The sequence below is a fragment of the Mastomys coucha genome, unplaced genomic scaffold (genome assembly GCF_008632895.1).
Source record: "Mastomys coucha isolate ucsf_1 unplaced genomic scaffold, UCSF_Mcou_1 pScaffold9, whole genome shotgun sequence".
NCBI classification, from domain to species: Eukaryota; Metazoa; Chordata; class Mammalia; order Rodentia; family Muridae; genus Mastomys; species Mastomys coucha.
In genome coordinates this window covers 23,359,082-23,368,135 of record NW_022196915.1, presented here as the reverse complement: position 1 = coordinate 23,368,135, position 9,054 = coordinate 23,359,082, and the positions used below count along the sequence as shown (strand labels likewise).

The 9,054-nt window shown below is 39.6% G+C and overlaps 2 pseudogenes; both read right to left on the bottom strand.

Annotated features, from left to right (window-relative positions):
- Positions 1-544: 544 nt before the first annotated feature.
- LOC116085182 lies at positions 545-7,791 on the bottom strand (annotated as a pseudogene).
- A 187-nt stretch (positions 7,792-7,978) lies between these two features.
- Positions 7,979-8,098, bottom strand: LOC116085525 (annotated as a pseudogene).
- Positions 8,099-9,054: the final 956 nt, after the last annotated feature.

Here is a 9,054-nt window from a genome sequence, read left to right as displayed (position 1 = left end):
TTTGAGGACTAAAGATAGATTTCCATTTCCTCTGTGAATAATCATTGTTTTAAAACCCAAATAAAAATTTTTGTTTAATTCTATCTTTAAGCCTTAATACTTTACATTAATAAAACTTTCTGTTGTTGTTTTGTTAGATCAACCAGCAGTCTGTTCTGATTTAGTAGGCTTTCAAGAAACTTAAATTCTTCTAACTGGTAAAAACATAAAATTGCACATATTACTGGGAATCACATAATGCCCTAGTATGTGTGTACATAGGGGCAAAGTTTAAATAAGACTAAGCATGTCTACCTTGTCAAACATTTATCCTTATTTTATATTGAACACATTGAAATTTTTTCCTATTGTATTTTTCTCAAGGTATTTCCCCTCAAATGAGTGGAGAGCTATGGTGTTGAGAACAGACCTCAAAACCAGGGTGACTGAGTATAAGTCCAAAGCAGGAGAAATGATAGAAACTAGCTCCCATAGACTGAAGGAAATTAAAACCTAAAAAGAAAATAATAAAAGAAGGTTGGAATCCATTAGTATCTTGTGCTAGTCATTCTTTCTCCCCTTCATCCTCATCTTTTTCTTCTCTACCTTCATCCTCACCCCCTTCTTCATAAATATCTTCTAATCATTCCTTCTTCATCATCATCACCATCATCTTCTGCCTCTTATTCATCATCACCCATATCAGGAACTAAATCATACTGCAGTGGATGAGGTCAAATGTTGTCTGGATGACCTTGCCTAACTCACCTGCATCTGCAACAGAATGCTTAGCAAACTGGGTGAGGCAGCTCTGGTTCCTCACAGTGCCTACTCCTGCTGGTCTTATTCTGCATTGTTTTCTCATATCCTTTCCAGATTTCCATTTGATTTCAGTGGACTTTGAAGATGGGTTACCACTCTCATTCAGATCAAATCCTTTGGAGAGAACTTTATTTTCCAAGTTTCATCAATTTTCATCATAATAAAAATCTTTCCTATAACTTGATTTTGGGTCTTCAAATTCTGTCACGTCTATGGTCAAATACCATAGCTTCTTTACCCTCCTTCCCTACAAGTGTAGACACTTGTGAGTAGTTGACAAATGTTGTTACCCCAAATATGGGATTTTGACGATAAATTCTGCTCTATTTTCAAATTTTCCTTATTGAGTTGTTCATTGAGTTTATTTATATTGTACTTTGTAAATATGTTCAAATGCTTCTTGATGGTTTTGTTTTCTCCTCCTTTTGTCAGGCCAGGAGAAGCCAGCCAGCTTTGGAGCAGGAACTTGTCTGTGTTTCTTAGGTTAGAGGGCAGGAGTGCAGATAGCCAGTTCAGGGCCATTGCAGGAGGGGAGTGTCTAGAAGCTACAAGCCAGAGAGCTCCCTCCTGCATGTTCACACTGGATTTATACATGTTTAAATAAAACTATTCTTATTGTCTAGAATATACCTTCTGTAACCTCAGAGAGGTAGACCCTAGGGAATTCTTCAAATTCTTTCAAGTGGAAGCAAAGTGTGAACTGAAACCCATTTCCTCTTTCTCAGATGGGCTCTAATCTGAAGAAGACCATTGTTGGTCTCCTAACTTTGTGCTGAGTTACTCCTGCTGCCACTCTGCCCTTCATGTCTCATCTGTCTCCTACCAACTTATCACAAACAGCACAGAACCCCGAAATGACAGTCCCATTGATCAGGCCCATGTAATACCCTAGAAGTATAGTGGTCTGTGGTACTGTCAGAATTAAAGCTCTGTCAGTTGGGTTTCACTTTATCACTTATAACCACAAAGAAGCCCTAAAATGTGGTTAACAATTGCTATCACAAAACTTAGTTGAGTTTGCCTAAAATTTTATGTATTTCTCAGTTCAGCTTCTTATCACACAAGCACATGCACACGCACACAATCTGTAGTACACAGGTTCTCTGAATTTTCTTTCTCCTTTTTTAAAGTTTCCTTATAGACAAGAATACATTGTGAGTGAAATAGACTCCACCTAAGTCAATGTAGGTTAAACACAAGTGAGTGTGAGACTTGATAGTTTTGGAAAGTGCAAAGTCAAAAAGTAGAATTGACTTAGGAAGGAACTGACTCAAAATACCAAAATATAATTAGAAAAATGATCAAATACTACTAGGAAAGCAAATTGTCTCCTGTGTTCTATGTTGTCTGTGGATTTTTTAAAAACCTCCCTCAGATGGCTTGCCTCTGGGTTAAGTTCGACTTATAACTGACTAGTCCGATGCATAGACAGCAGAAATTCTCTTTTCCAAACCCCCAAGGGTCCCTAAAGCTTGATCTGGAAAATGCTCCTTTGGATTACCAGGCTTCCTCTGACCCTTCATATGAATCACCCAGGCCTGATGACATGCAGACCGATGCTTTGATGAGAGAATGTACATGGTCTCACTAAAACATGTATGGTCAGAGGATGAAATTTGGAGGGAAAATGAAAAGAAATGGAAATAATTGTAGATAGAAAACCAAACAACATATCTAATGGTTCTAGTCAACTTTGATTTATTTGTCTTTTGCCATATTGGGGGTCATGGGTCACTAGTTTGTTTTCTGTTTGTTTGGTTTTTTTAAGGTTTTTTTTTCCCTTCCATTATGGGAACCTTGTATCTCCTTTGAGAAAATGATACACATTCAGAATGAGTAATTCTAAGCTGAAGGATTCCTCCTGCCTTTTCAGAGCTTTCCCATGGCTCTTGCCATCCACACGGATTCTTGAAGCTGGTGGTGGGAAGAATTCATGTGTCAAAGCACTGAATCCTCTCCACTAGGTAGGGAATAGACTTCTTTTATGCCTTACCAATAGATTTTGAGAAGATTTTAATTCTACTTCTGATGTCTAACTATTCTGTTTTAATAATTACTGGTAGATGTTTCAATATAAAATGAGTACGTAGTCATTAAAATATTTGGAAAACGTAGGAAGTTTGGAGGCAGAAATAGCATTGGTAATCTTATATCCCCAAACAACTGCTGCTAATCCATGTTTAAGAGCACTACCATCCTACAATTTCATTATGAATGGCTTTTAAATATTTTTGTTTGCTTTGTATAGCAGTAATCATGCTGTATACACAATTTTGTATCCCTAAGTATAAAATTATGATAACATAGCAGAAGCTTTCCCCTGTGTTATTATAAGCAGTTCCTAAATATCCATTGTGAACAGTACTATTGATTGAATCATTTCCTTCCTATTGGACATTCAGGTTATTTGCAGTGCTTGAATAATGCTGTGATGAACACTTTTATAAATGAAACATTCCCTATATGAGGGAATTTTTTTCTACTTAGAGTGTATGTAAATAGGACATGTGTTCATATATGTATACTGCCCTTGCAAATAGCTGCAAGGCACAGTGCAAATAAGAGAGCAGCATCCTTTTCCATCAGAAATTGTACTGTGTCATTCAGGAGAGTTGTTTCTCAAATGATACCTCTTTCCTGCATGATGAATAGTTCTGCTTGGAGCAGTGTAAAACAGAACTTCCATATCCCCAAGGCGAACAATCTTTCTATGGTTCCAAATTTTCTCCCCTGGCTTGTATGTGTATTCAATCTTTTTAATAATATTATATGAGTTACACCAATCACCATATTCAGGATGTAGAAATTTTTTAAATTCAGATTTGATGAGGGAGGTGGTCCTTATTTTTAATCTATTTATAGATAAGTAGATATTTAGATAACTAACAAGGCTTTGAATTGTCATTTTTATTTGTTTCTCCAAAGAACAACAACAATTATCTATGTTGACTACATAGGTAATTTCATCTTTTACAATAGAGAATGATAAACAGACATTAAATATAGCTGCCAGATCTGGCTTATAGATAGGCAGAAAGTGTTTTGTGGTATACACCCAAGATTCACGCTGGACATGCAATTGTATCATTCTGTTTTCAACCCTCCCCTTAAAAATAGATCCATCATTTTTTTTCCTGTGTCATGTTCTGAGAAGTCTAGAATGGGAAGGTCCAGTATGATCTAGCACATTGAAACTCCTTCTTTATTTAGATGCCCATGAGAAGCCTGGGTTATTATGGCTACACACCAAACCCAATTCTGAACCATTGGCCCCCTGTTCTTAGCCATGATATGCTTGTGAGTTTTTCTAGAAGCTCTGTCATAGCACAAAGCCAGCTAAACACCTTCTTGTCTACTCTGTGAGAAAAGGTGAGGTGCTCTTGAGTGACTAAGGTGCCAAAGATTTTTGACTGACTGGTCAGGAAATCACCTTTGAAGAGATGAGCCTTGAGAAGAGTCTCAGATGACGTTGTAAATGATTGCATATATGATAGGGGAAGAGCTGTCTATTTAGATATTATGAGATATTTTACAGATATAACCCACATTTCAAAGAGCAATACTGAGCAATCTCTCCTGGTACAGAGAGATATGGTAGAACCAAATGTGTAGCTATGTGAGTGAGAGTCTAACGCTGTGCCTTTTCAACCAAACTACATTATGTTCTATAAGGTTAGATGAGCCAGGGGCTTCAGTCTTCGGCATTGGTGAAAGATGAAAAAATCGAGGATAGGAATCATTCACCATTTCTTGTTTTAATCTGAAACTCTCCATAATTATAACTGGAGAGTGGACTTTTGTGGGAAAGTCTGAGTGAGGGGAGAATGAAACATGATTTATTGGCTCAGGAAATTTCATATGTGGCCTTCTATTCCTCCAGGGGCATGTATTCTTAGGAGATAAATGACACCTTTCTGCTTATCTTAGTACTAATATCTTATTAGTGTACTGGAAGCTTTGTTCTAGGTAGATGATCATGTTGTATCAGGACACGTCCCATATACTGACCATCCTGGCAGGTCTGTGACTTCTTGGTGTTAGTTTGGCTCTGGATAGCTTCCTACATCCTCTTTGGGTAGAATGAACCTGGAAGGGATGAGGGATTAATAGCTAGACAGACAACGCTAACAGGGGACTGAAGTTCTGGTTTTCTTCCAAAGTAAACCATATATTTACTGATGATCTCTGACACAAAATGTAGAAAGCGTGGAACCAGGGTCCCTTGACTTGGCAGGCACTGTGACCAACAGAAGAAGTAGGAATCCCTGAGATTTACTGTGCCCAGACCCAGCAGGGTCCAGCAGAAACTTTGACAACTTAATTGTGTGCTTACTCAGTCACCCACAGCTAATGCATCTTCCTGGCAAAGCAGGTGTCTGCCATAAGGAGCACCATGGGACAGATTGTTATCATAAGAGCCTGCCAAAGTCTGCTCTAAATTGTCCCTGGACCAGTTATAATAAACCAAATAGCTACAAATAGACACCAATTTGCAGAAGTGTGAGCTGTACAAAGTATGCCTTCGGCTTCAGGATAAGAGGAGAGTATGCAGTGAATATCAGCTTTGTAGGGAAGGAGCTTCAGGTTATCATGTGGGACTTAAGTGGACACAACTCTAAAGGGCAAATTGCTCCATCCATTGTGCTTTCTTGAGTTTGTCTGTATCCTGTCCCAATAGGTGTGCACTTTTGTGCTGGCGGATTTCAATCTTGGGATACTTGGACCTTTGAAAGATAAAGCATTTGAGTTCCAGTTTGGCAGGGTACAGGGATGGGATGCAATGTGATTTTTTTTTTCTTGTCTTGCATTATGGACATACAGAGGGAACTGAAAGTCAAGATCTCCTTGAAAGAGTAGAGTGAGTATGGCCAGTATCACTCAGCGTCACTCTATATAGGCCAGTCCTTACTTAGAATTAAGACTCTATTCTGGATCTTGGGGGAAAAAATGAAATCTATCAATCGTCTAGATGCTAGAAATTTAGTAAGCTAGGTATGAGGACACTCTACCTCACTCACCAGCAATTCACTGACAATGCATACCATGCAACTCAGTCACTCTGGTGGACACCTTCTGAATGTCAAAAAGGAGAGAGGGGAAGTTAATTCCTTGTTTTTTTCCCCATAAGGTACTATGCTTTCGTGTCTTCCTGTTAAAAAAAAAAAGCAAAACAGTATTTTATGAAATTTAGAAAGAAAACAAAACAGAGAAGAAATGTTGCCCACAATCACACAATTTCAAAGACAAGCAATAACAACACTACAGAAACTCCTTTACAGTGGTCACTGGTCCACTTGTTGGCAATTAATTTTTACCCATATTTGATTTTATATGATGTGGTATTACTATATCTTTCTAAATAATGTTAGTGACTGCAAATTGCAACAGATGGGGGCAATATAAACTTTTTAGCAATTGCTGAGTACATAGTCTTAAGTATTAATTTTCACAAAGTTACAATGCAATGAATACCTACAGATAAATATTTCCTTGGGTTTAGAAATATTTCTTGATAGAGTTTTTAAAATTATAATTACTGCATTAAAATGAATCAAATATACCCAGTATCCTTAATTTTTTTTTGACTTTTTCAGAACTGTATATCCTTAAATTGTATACTATGGTGTTCGGCTCTTGCAGCTAATCTACCTATTGGTCCGTATGCTGAGACATCACCAGTATCTAGTCACAGCTGCTCAGTAGGTCTCTGGAGTTATAATACAACTCTGTGAACTATCACCTAATATTTTAACTGTCAACTTCTAATTTATTTAAGTTTTATAGTTTACTTTGCTCACTTTAACAGATCAAATGAAAACTGTCTTTTGGCCCATGTAAAGGAACTAAATGGAATGACTTCTGTCTTTGTCTCTTTTTCCTTCCTTCCTTCCTTCCTTCCTTCCTTCCTTCCTTCCTTCCTTCCTTCCTTCCTTCTTTCCTTTCTTTTTTTTGGCCAAAGAAATCAGTAAACTTAAAAAAAAAACCTTCGCACTCATTTTTTTGTGATCTTCTTATTATGCATCCCCATCCTCTTCCTGTCCCCTTGTACCCATCACCCCCACTTGCTATTTTCCTCCCAATAGAGGATAAAAATCATGTGGAAGTTGTAGTGCATCACAGTGTGCACCTGTTTATACTTTGCTTATAAATGGTCACTGCAATGACTCATTGCTCTAGTGTGAGGTCTCTGGTTTCTGCTACTCTACCAATAATAGAACCTCACACAGACTCATCTCAGACATACTGTTGCTGCCCTGTGGAGATCCCACAGTTTTGGATATATAGGACTGGCCCCTTCCTGCACTCCAGCAGTCCATTGATAGATGTTGGAGTGGGTCAATTAAAAGCCCTGAATGTGGGCCTGAGAGGCATCTGAGTTATTCTGACTCCCAGATGTCTCTCTTATCAGCAACCTGCCCCCAGCCCCATGTCCAGGTCAAGTCTGCTGTACTGTGTAGGTGAAGATCAGGGCCTGCTTTCCTGAGTGCTGAAGCAGATGAGGGCCAGGGTCAGCTCTCCTGCTTTCATGACCCCTAGGCCCACTGTTCTACCTGCCATAGGTGGCAAGTGGTAAGGGTAAGGGAGGGCATCTCTACCTTGCCCATGCGGCTGCATGGCAGACAAGTTGAACCACCAGCTCTCTCATGCTAATAACCTCTAGATTGGCTCACTTGCAATCTCTACATTCAGGGCTAGCTCTAATATGCTGCCAGGTGAGGTTCAGGGTCCTCTGTCCTGTTGTAGTAGGTGAGGGCCAGCTCTCTTGCCTGCTGTAGGTAGCAAAGGGAAGGGATACATTTCTTCCTCACCTATGCCACTGCATGTCAGACAAGTTGCAGGGCCAGATCTCCCACACTCATGTCCCTGGGAACAGCTCGACTGGACCTGGCCTGAAACCAGGTCAGCTCTACTGTACTTCTCAGGTGGGGAACAGAGCCTGATCTCCTGAGCACTGTAGCTGGTGAGGGGCAGAGCCAGCTCTCCTTTCATGACTCCAGGCCTGGTCTTTGCCCAGGCATGCCTAAGTGGCTCCTGTGTCTAAGGTTCATTCTCACCCAGGCCCAAGGTTCCAGGCAGGTTTTCTAGTCTCCAGCTTACTCCTTGTCCTGGAAGCCCATCTGGGCCTGTGTGGTCCCAACCTGGTAGTTGTCTTCGACTCACTTTTTTTTTTTCAGGGAATGTTACACCACTAATCATTCAGATGTTCACAGGTCATAACACTGAGCATGACATAGACTTTCTCCTCTCTGCCACCTACTGATGCAAATCTGATACCTGTAACACCTCTAGGGACCTCACCTAATATTCTTGATGTGACAAAAAATGTGAGTGTATGTGTGTATATTGTGTGTGTGTATGTATGTGTGTGTGTGTGTCTCTCTCTCTGTATATGTATCTGAATGTTTCTAAAATGCTTTGTGAAAGTGAATCCAAATGGAGACAAATGTATTTTCTAAATTTTTGTAATTTACGTTAAATGACCATAACCACAACCACAACAACCTTCACTAAATGTATGAAATTTGATTTTCATGTTGGTAAATGTGTGAAATATTTGCCAGCAGCATATTCCAGAGTACAGGGCAAGCATACTTGGTAGCTGAATGTGTTTGTGAGTCAGCAGCTCAGAGTAGCAGCCTTGTCTGATAGGGAACTGGTGCTGAACAAGAGTCTTTGACCTGATGCTCACAGATATACAAGATTTGGAATGTCAAACAAATAGAACTTGATACCCTGCAGATGGTATTTGGAGTATACACATCTCACCTACAATTATCCCAGCCTAGAAGAAGCTCACAGAAAATACTAGTGTGAAAAATAGAAGTGTGAATAGTGTAAAGTAGCACACGCATGGTTGAGCTTTCACACCCATCTAATCATGTGGTTGGTGTGCTGCTTAGTCTTTTGTCAACTTGACTCAAACCAGGGTCACTGGGAAGAAGGATCCACATGTGAGAAATTGCTCCCACGTGATTGGCATGGGGGTATGCCTGTGACATATTTTCTTTATTAATAAGTGGTAAGGAAGGGCCTAGACCATTGTGGGCAGTGTCCCTCATGGGCAGGTGGTCTCGGGTTGTGTAGAAAGCCATGTAAAGAAGGTTACTATGCAGTGATCCTCTATGGTTACTGATTCAGTTCCAGCCTTGGCTTCCCTTGGTGATGGAGTACTACCTGGAAGTGGGAAATGAATTAAGACCTTTCTTCTCCAAGTTGCTTTTGGTCAGTTTTTTGTTTTTTTTTTTTTTTTTT